Source organism: Cherax quadricarinatus, chromosome 65, assembly GCF_038502225.1.
Source record: "Cherax quadricarinatus isolate ZL_2023a chromosome 65, ASM3850222v1, whole genome shotgun sequence".
Classification (NCBI taxonomy): domain Eukaryota; kingdom Metazoa; phylum Arthropoda; class Malacostraca; order Decapoda; family Parastacidae; genus Cherax; species Cherax quadricarinatus.
The window spans coordinates 24,312,874-24,322,880 of NC_091356.1; the positions used below are offsets into that span (position 1 = coordinate 24,312,874).

The 10,007-nt window shown below is 41.9% G+C and overlaps 1 protein-coding gene across 2 annotated transcripts in view; it reads left to right on the plus strand.

Annotated features, from left to right (window-relative positions):
- LOC128701139 (zinc finger protein 850-like) overlaps nt 1–9,770 on the plus strand; it is a 46,677-nt gene extending 36,907 nt beyond the window's left edge. For both annotated transcript variants that reach the window (XR_011393839.1, XR_011393840.1), the window contains exon 3: nt 9,047–9,770. The gene's annotated coding sequence lies outside the window, so the exon portion shown is untranslated. The remainder of the gene's footprint in view (nt 1–9,046) is intronic.
- The last annotated feature ends 237 nt before the right edge of the window (nt 9,771–10,007 follow it).

A 10,007-nucleotide genomic window follows, 5' to 3' on the forward strand; every position in this document is an offset into this window, starting at 1 on the left:
CTCTTGGAGAGACATCCTCAAGACCTTATTAATATCCCCTTTATTAATACCTATCTTCCACTTATACACTTCGATCAGGTCTCCCCTCATTCTTCGTCTAACAAGTGAATGTAACTTAAGAGTCTTCAATCTTTCTTCATAAGGAAGATTTCTAATGCTATGTATTAATTTAGTCATCCTATGCTGAATGTTTTCTAACGAATTTATGTCCATTTTGTAATACAGAGACCAGAACTGAGCTGCATAATCTAGGTGAGGCCTTACTAATGATGTATAAAGCTGCAGTATGACCTCTGGACTTCTGTTGCTTACACTTCTTGATATAAATCCCAGTAATCTATTTGCCTTATTACGTACGCTTAGGCATTGCTGTCTTGGTTTAAGGTTGCTGCTCACCATAACCCCCAAGTCCTTTTCGCAATCTGTATGGCTAAGTTCTACATCATTTAACTTATAAGTACTAGGGTTATAGGCACTCCCAAGCTTCAGAACCTTGCATTTATCTACATTGAACTGCATCTGCCACTTTTCTGACCAAGAATAGAGTTTGTTTAAATCCTCCTGAAGTTCCATAACATCTACGTTTGAATCAATTATCCTACCTATCTTTGTGTCATAGGCGAATTTGCTCATATCACTAGTAATTCCCTCATCAAGATCATTGATATATATTATAAACAACAACGGGCCCAAGACTGATCCCTGTGGAACGCCACTTGTTACAGATCCCCACTCGGATTTAACCCCATTTATGGACACTCTCTGCTTCCTGTCAGTGAGCCATGACTCGATCCACGAAAGCACTTTTCCCCCAATGCCATGAGCTGCCACTTTCTTTAACAGTCTATGGTGCGGAACTCTATCAAAAGCCTTACTAAAATCTAAGTAAATAATATCAAATTCTTTATTGTGGTCAACAGCCTCAAAAGCTTTACTGAAGAAAGTTAATAAATTAGTTAGACAAGACCGGCCTCTTGTGAATCCATGCTGAGTATCATTAATCAAGCTATGCTTATCGAGATGGGTTCTTATAATCTCAGCTATAATTGACTCTAGTAATTTGCCTACAATTGAGGTCAGGCTTATTGGGCGGTAATTTGACGGTAACGACTTGTCCCCTGTTTTAAAAATAGGAGTTACATTAGCCATCTTCCACATATCAGACACTACACCTGTTTGAAGAGATAAATTAAAAATATTAGTTAATGGTTCACAGAGTTCCATTTTGCATTCCTTAAGAACCCTTGAAAAAACCTCATCAGGACCCGGCAACTTATTTTGCTTCAGTCTGTCTATCTGCTTCACAACCATCTCACTAGTGACTGTGATGTTACATAATTTATCTTCTAGCCCACTGTAAAAATTAATTACTGGAATATTGTTAGTGTCTTCCTGTGTAAAAACTGAGAGAAAATAATTATTTAAAATCAAGCACATTTCATTCTCTTTGTCAGTAAGTTGCCCATAGTTATTTTTAAGGGGACCTATCTTATCTCTAACTTTTGTTCTATAGACCTGGAAAAAACTTTTTGGGTTAGTTTTAGAATCCCTAGCAACTTGAATTTCATAGTCCCAAAGTGATGGAACGTCTCGTAAATCGACGTTTAATGTGGTATTTAGAGACACACAACAGTCTCTCTGCTAGTCAATATGGCTTTCGTAAGGGTCGTTCTACCATATACCCCTTACTACGCTTGGATACGTATGTTCGTAATGCCTTTAAGAATAATCACTCAGTTATTGCCATATTTTTTGACCTTGAGAAGGCATATGACACAACTTGGAGGTATAATATTTTGGCCCAGGCCCATTCCTTAGGCCTCCCAGGCAATCTACCATCCTTCCTTAAGAACTTTTTAACTGACAGACATTTCCGTGTTCGAGTCAATAATGTTCTTTCCCCGGACTTTGTCCAAGCTGAAGGTGTCCCTCAGGAATGTGTTCTAAGCACAACACTTTTTCTCCTTGCTATAAATGATTTGGCCTCTGTTCTTCCACCCAATATTTGGTCATCACTCTATGTTGATGACTTCGCTATTGCTTGTGCAGGCGCTGACTGTCATCTTATTGCAGTTTCTCTCCAGCACTCTGTTATCTCCGATCATCCTTTGTATCTCTATGGCTCCCGTATCCCCGAACGTGATACAGCCAGGTTTCTAGGCCTTCTCTTTGACCGTCGGTTATCCTGGAAACCTCACATAACCTCTCTGAAGGCAACTTGTCACAGCCGGCTAAACCTTCTTAAAACCCTTGCTCATCTTTCCTGGGGAGCTGATCGTCGAACTCTGCTTGGCCTACATTCAGCCCTCGTTTTATCGAAACTCGATTATGGTGACCAGATTTATTCCGCGGCCTCTCCTGCTACTCTCTCTAGCCTTAACTCTATCCATCACCAAGGATTACGTTTGTGCCTTGGTGCTTTTCGCTCTTCCCCTGTTGAGAGCCTCTATACAGAAGCAAATGTTCCATCCTTGTCTGATCGGCGTGATGCCCATTGCCTTCGCTACTATGTACGCTCTCACGATCTACACAATCCTTCCATTTATAGAATGGTCACCGATATTAGTAGACATTCTTTATTCGTTCGCCGCCCCTGTTTGCTCCGTCCCTTTTCTCTTCGCCTACATTCACTCTTGTCTTCCCTTCAGTTACCACCTTTATATGTTCATGTAGCATCTCACTTTTCCCTACCCCCCTGGGAAGTTCCAGCTGTTCGGGTCTGTTCTTTCTCACTCCCTTGCTCGAAAGCTCAACTGCCTACGGTGGCTTCCCGCTCTCTTTTTCTTGACCACTTCCACTCCCATTCTCATGCCACCGCTGTGTACACAGATGGCTCTAAGTTTTCAGACGGCGTCAGATTCGCAGCAGTGTTTCCGGACAGCGTCGTGCGGGGACATTTACTATCTTCAGCTAGCATTTTTACTGCTGAACTGTATGCCATTCTTGCAGCACTTATTCGTATTGCATCTATGCCTGTGTCATCATTTGTAGTAGTCTCAGACTCCCTTAGTGCTCTACAGGCTATACGAAAATTTGATACATCTCATCCCCTAGTTCTCCGTATCCAACTTTGGCTACGCCGTATCTCTACCAAACATAAAGATATTGTTTTTTGTTGGGTCCCTGGTCATGTCGACGTACAGGGCAATGAACAGGCAGACACTGCTGCGCGGTCAGCAGTACATGACCTACCAATTTCCTATCGAGGTGTTCCATTTCTGGACTATTTTGCTGCAATAGCTACCCACCTTCGCACCCGTTGGCAACAACGTTGGTCAACTCTGCTCGGTAACAAACTTCATTCTATTAAACCGAGCATAGGTTACTGGCCGTCTTCTTGTCATCAGTGCCGAGGTTGGGAGACCACTCTCTCCCGCCTTCGCATTGGTCACACTCGTCTTACTCATGGGTATCTCATGGAGAGGCACCCTGTTCCTCTCTGTGAGCAGTGTCAAGTTCCAGTATCGATTAGCCACATTCTGTTAGACTGCCCTCTCTATCAACGAGCACGCAGAATTTACCTCCAACGTCGTCTTCGTTCTACTACTCTCTCTTTACCTTCCCTTCTTGCTGATGGACCCTCCTTTAATCCTGACTCTCATTGACTTCTTGACAACGACTGATTTACTCCACAAACTCTGATGATACTTTTCGCACTCCCCTCAGCCCTTTCTAGTTCAGTCTCTTGCTGCCCTTTACCCTTTCACCATCCACTGCCCCGCTGTTATCCGTAACCTATTACTCATCCCTCTCCCTTTTGCCACCTGATGCCCTCGCTTCCTTCCTGCCCTGCAGCGCTGTATAGTCCTTGTGGTTTAGCGCTTCTTTTTGATTATAATAATAATAATACTGTGCGAGATGCAGATTCAGTTTTCTCTAACCTTGAATCAGAGAAAATGTAATGTTTACTCTCCACCCGACTCTCCACTCAACTGCATATAAACATTGCATGTTTATATACAGTGGACCCTTGACCAACGATGGCATCGATTAACAATAAATCTGACTAGCGATACATTTTAACGCAAAAATTTTGCCTCGACTAGCTCTTAAAAACCCGACCAGCGCTATTCGTTCCGTACCATACGCGTCCACTTTGGCCTGAGCGCGCCTCACTTGTCCCTTTGGTGCCAGTGTTTACAAGCCAGCCAGCCACCGCGGTCGCTTCCAAACATACAACTGGAACATTTCATATAATCACAGCCTTTTTAGTGATTGCACCTGCAAAATAAGTCACCATGGGCCCCAAGAAAGTTTCTAGTGCCAACCCTACAGCAAAAAGGGTGAGAATTACTATGGAGATGAAGAAAGAGATCATTGATAAATATGAAAGTGGAGTGCGTATCTCTGAGCTGGTCAGGTTGTATAATAAACCCCAATCAACCATCGCTACTACTGTCTACAGTCGCTTCCCGCTCTCTTTTTCTTGACCACTTTCACTCTCATTCTCATGCCATTGCTGTGTACACAGATGGCTCTAAGTCTTCTGACGGCGTAGGATTCGCAGCAGTGTTTCTGGACAGCGTCGTACAAGGGCATTTACTATCTTCGGCTAGTATTTTTACTGCTGAATTATATGCCATCCTTACAGCACTTATCCGTATTGCATCTATGCCTGTGTCATCATTTGTGGTTGTCTCAGACTCCCTTAGTGCTTTACAGGCTATACAAAAATTTGATACACCTCACCCCTTAGTCCTCCGTATCCAACTTTGGCTACGCCGCATCTTTACCAAGCATAAAGATATTGTTTTTTGTTGGGTCCCTGGTCATGTTGACGTACAGGGCAATGAACAGGCAGACACTGCTGCGCGGTCAGCCGTACATGACCTACCAGTTTCTTATAGAGGTATTCCATTTACGGACTATTTTGCTGCAATATCTTCCCACCTTCACACCCGTTGGCAACAACGTTGGTCTACTATGCTCAGCAACAAACTTCAATCTATTAAACCGAGTATAGGTTACTGGCCGTCTTCTTATCACCAGCGTCGAGGTTGGGAGACTACTTTCTCCCGTCTTCGCATTGGCCATACTCATCTTACTCATGGATATCTCATGGAGAGGCATCTTGCTCCTCTCTGTGAGAATTGCCAAGCTCCATTATCAGTCAGCCACATTCTGTTGGACTGCCCACTTTATCAACGAGCACGCAGAATTTACCTCTGTCGTCGTCTTCGCTCCGCTGCTCTCTCTTTACCTTCCCTTCTCGCTGATGGACCCACCTTTCATCCGGACTCTCTCATTGACTTTTTGACAACAACTGACTTACTTCACAAATTCTGATACCTTCAGCCCTTTCTACTTCAATCTCTTGCTACCCTCTACCCCCGTACTATCCCCTGCCCTGCTGTTTTCTGTAACCTACTGATCATCCCTCCTCCCTTCTGCCATCCAATACCCTCGCTTCCTTCCCTACCCTGCAGCGCTGTATAGCCCTTGTGGCTTAGTGCTTCTTTTTGATTATAATAATAATAACCATCGCTACTATTGTGGGCAAGAAAACGGCAATCAAGGAAGCTGTTCTTGCCAAAGGTGCAACTATGTTTTCGAAACTGAGATCGCAAGTGATAGAAGATGTTGAGAGACTTTTATTGGTGTGGATAAACGAGAAACAGATAGCAGGAGACAGCATCTCTCAAGCGATCATATGTGAAAAGGCTAGGAAATTGCATGACGATTTAATTAGAAAAATGCCAGCAACTAGTGATGTGAATGAATTTAAGGCCAGCAAAGGTTGGTTTGAGAGATTTAAAAAGCGTAGTGGCATTCATAGTGTGATAAGGCATGGTGAGGCTGCCAGTTCGGACCACAAATCGGCTGAAAAATATGTGCAGGACTTCAAGGAGTACATAGACAGTGAAGGACTGAAACCTGAACAAGTGTTTAATTGTGACGAAACAGGCCTGTTTTGGAAGAAAATGCCAAGCAGGACGTACATTACTCAGGAGGAAAAGGCACTCCCAGGACATAAGCCTATGAAAGACAGGCTTACTCTGTTGATGTGTGCCAATGCTAGTGGTGATTGCAAAGTGAAGCCTTTATTGGTGTATCACTCGGAAACTCCCAGAGTGTTCAGGAAAAACAATGTCCTCAAGGCTAATTTGTGTGTGCTGTGGAGGGCAAACAGTAAGGCATGGGTCACTAGGGGCATTTTCTATGACTGGTTACATCATGCATTTGCCCCCAATGTGAAAAATGACCTAATTGAAAAGAAATTAGACCTTAAGTGCCTCCTGGTATTAGACAATGCTCCTGGTCATCCTTCAGACTTGGCAGACCAACTTTCTAGGGACATGAGCTTCATTAAGGTGAAGTTTTTGCCTCCTAATACCACTCCTCTCCTGCAGCCCATGGACCAGCAGGTTATTTCCAATTTCAAGAAACTGTACACAAAAGCTATGTTTGAAAGGTGCTTTGTAGTGACCTCAGAAACTCAACTGACTCTAAGAGAGTTTTGGAAAGATCATTTTACCATCCTCAATTGTGTAAACATTATAGGTAAGGCTTGGGAGGAAGTGACTAAGAGGACATTGAACTCTGCTTGGAAAAAACTGTGGCCAGAATGTGTAGACAAAAGGGATTTTGAAGGGTTTGAGGCTAACCCTGAGAATCCTATGCCAGTTGAGGAATCCATTGTGGCATTGGGGAAGTCCTTGGGGTTGGAGGTTAGTGGGGGAGGATGTGGAAGAGTTGGTGGTGGAGGACAGTGAAGAACTAACCACTGATGAGCTGCTAGATCATCTTCAACAGCAAGAGGGCACACCTGAGGAAACTAGGAAACTGCTTCGGAGGAGGGGAGAGAGGAATTGAAGAAGTTGCCTACTTCTAAGATAAAGGAAATGTGTGCAAAGTGGCTTGAAGTGCAAACCTTTTTTGATGAAAATCACCCTGACACAGCTACTGCAAGCCGTGCTGGTGACTATTACACTGACACTGTTGTGAACCACTTTAGGAAAGTCATAAAGGAACGAGAGGTACAGGCCTCTATGGACAGATATGTTGTGCGACAGAAGTCCAGTGACTCTGAAGCTGGTCCTAGTGGCATTAAAAGAACAAGGGAAGTAACCCCAGAAAAAGACTTGCTGCCTCAAGTGCTAATGGAAGGGGATTCCCCTTCTAAACACTAACACCTCTCCCCTCCTCCCATCCCATCAATCATCACCAGATCTTCAATAAAGGTAAGTGTCATGTAACTGTGCATGTAATCTTCAGTTTGTGTGTATTAAAATTAATATTTCATGTGGTAAAAAAATTTTTTTTTCAATACTTTTGGGTGTCTTGCACGGATTAATTTGATTTTCATTATTTCTTATGGGGAAAATTAACTTGACTAACGATAATTCTGACTAAGGATGAGCTCTCAGGAACGGATTAATATCGCTGGTCGAGGGTCCACTGTACTATGTTTATATGCTATGTAATGTGTTTCTTATATAATTTTGAAGAAACTATCATAGATGGATTAATGAAAATGTCTATATTAACGTAAAATAAGACATTTAATTTGCCCAAGAGTGGTTATTATTAAATATACATCGCTTATAAACATTGCATGTTTTTATATACGTACACACTATGTAACGTGTTTGGGTCCATGGTGGCTTATTTTGCAGTTGCACTGAATTAACAACCACAAAAAATAATGGATTATAATGAAATGTAGCCCTTGTGACTTAGCGCTTCATTTTGATTATAATAATAATAATATAATGAAATGTTTGGATGAATGCACAGTCCTAGTGGCTTAGCACTTCTTTTTGATTATAATAATAATAATTGGATGAATGCGCAGAGTCTTGCTCACTCACTCAGAGACGCAGCCAGACCGACTCACGAACGTGGCATCCCTGCTACACTCCCTGCCTTCCTGCTACACTCCCTGCATGCCTGCTACACTCCTTGCCTTCCTGCTACACTCCCTGCATGCCTGCTACACTCCTTGCCTCAATGCCTGCCTGCCTCGAATTCAATCGTGTTTCTCACTTTCTTTACCAAAGGAACTTTCTTTGGGGCCATGGTTACTTATTTTGCAGTTGCACTTAATCAATATACACCAAAAACAATGGATTATAGCAAAATGTTTGGATGAATGAGCAGAAGCTTCCTCACTCACCCAGAGACACAGCTGCACTGGCTCAGGAATGCGCGAGCGGCTGGTGGTGGATCCGTCCAGTACAGTCAATAAGTGAAATAATGGCTGATAACCGGAAGCCGAAAAACTGGCCTATAACCGAGTTGGCCGATAAGCAGAACAGCCGATAACGAAGGGTCCACTGTATACATACGTTTCTCTCTGCAGAAAGTAGTGCCTATGCCGCATGGAAATCAGTCCTTACTCTACCCTTCACGCCAGTAACCAGCATTCCAGGATGCCACCTCGTTTCCTGGAGTATACCTGGAGGGTGTTCTGGGGGTCAACTCCCCCAGACCTTGCAGTGGGTCAGTGCCTGAACAATCAGGCTGTTACTGCTGGCTGCAAGCAAACTGACATATGAACCACAGTCTGGCTGATCAGGTACTGACTTTAGGTGCCTGTCCGGTTCCCTCTTGAAGACAACCAGGGGTCTATTGGTAATCCCACTTATGTGTGCACTTAGGCATTCATAAAAAACAAGATGTACCAATTACCTGCTCAAATAAAGTACATGTGTAACTAAACTTACAGAGTTGATAAATGAGGAAAACATTATATTGTTCAGTATATAGGCAGGCCCCACTTTACAGTGCTTTGCTTTAGTGTTTTGCTAATGCAGCGGTTTTTTAATTATACCCATTCTTCATTAATTCAGACTTCCCACAATAAATATATTCACTCATAAGCTATATTTTAAGGAAAGTAATGTGAGTACTGTAAGTAAGCCTAGCTGAGTACTATATATGTACACATATTTTTTTTTTTTGAAAGCTCCTAGTACACATATCATTTTTTTATGCATTTGAAAGTTGCTCACATAATATATAATGGTGTACACATATCATTTTTTTATGCATTTGAAAGTGAAATAAGGCCATGTTTCACTTCACAGCGATTTTTGCTTTACAGCAGTAGCCCGTTGCCTGACCTGCTACGTAAGTGGGTCCCTCCTGTATATGGAGAGTTCTGGGACAAGGCAACTAGTACCAAACATCCTACTGCACCATCTGTAGATCTCGACAGTTTTGGTATTAACAATAAGGTTACTATGTAAGCCTTGTGCTTAAGTCAGGAGTTATTATACAGGTCATGTTGAAGTCATAGGAAAATAAACATTTCATGGGAATATAACTTGTATAGTAATCATCGTATACACAGTGCAACCTCGGTGCTCTAACTTAATTCATTCCAGAAGGCTGTTCAAGTATTGATCTGCTCGATCACTGAACGAATTTTTCCCAACCAATTTTCTTTTTTGTTGGTTATCACTAATCTTCTTAGGCCCCATGGTGACTTATTTATACAACTAATATAAAAAAAAAAAACGCAAAGTTCTGGCGGGTCATGTTGGCTTGGTCAAGTGCTAAGCAGACGGTCAACTACTGAGCAATTTTTTTTTTTTTATACCAAACCAAGTGTTTGAATACTGAATTGTTCGAGTAGGGAGCTGTTCGAGTACCGAGGTTCCACTGTACCTGTTGAATTGTGCTTATTGAGAATTATAAAAAGTTGAATGTTTGACATCTTGATTTTTTGTTTGACACCTTTGGTATTTTGATTAAAAAAAATTATTTAATTAAAGTAAAAGCTGATGTATTTTTTAAAAGAAACTAAAATAAAAACTATGTTGAAACTTAAATCTTTTACTGCAGTGAAGTCCCTACAAAATAAATGTGCATATATGTATTTGTTAGATTTATTTACAGTGTATGGGGGATTTGCAATAATATGTATTTACCCAAACCTATTTACTGTGTTCATGAGCATATTATATAATGTTTTATAAATTGCACTTTCAAGAAACAGAAAAATAGCCCTTAAACTCTGTTATGTCATAATTTTTTTTATTCCCCTGAGTAGTATTTGTGGT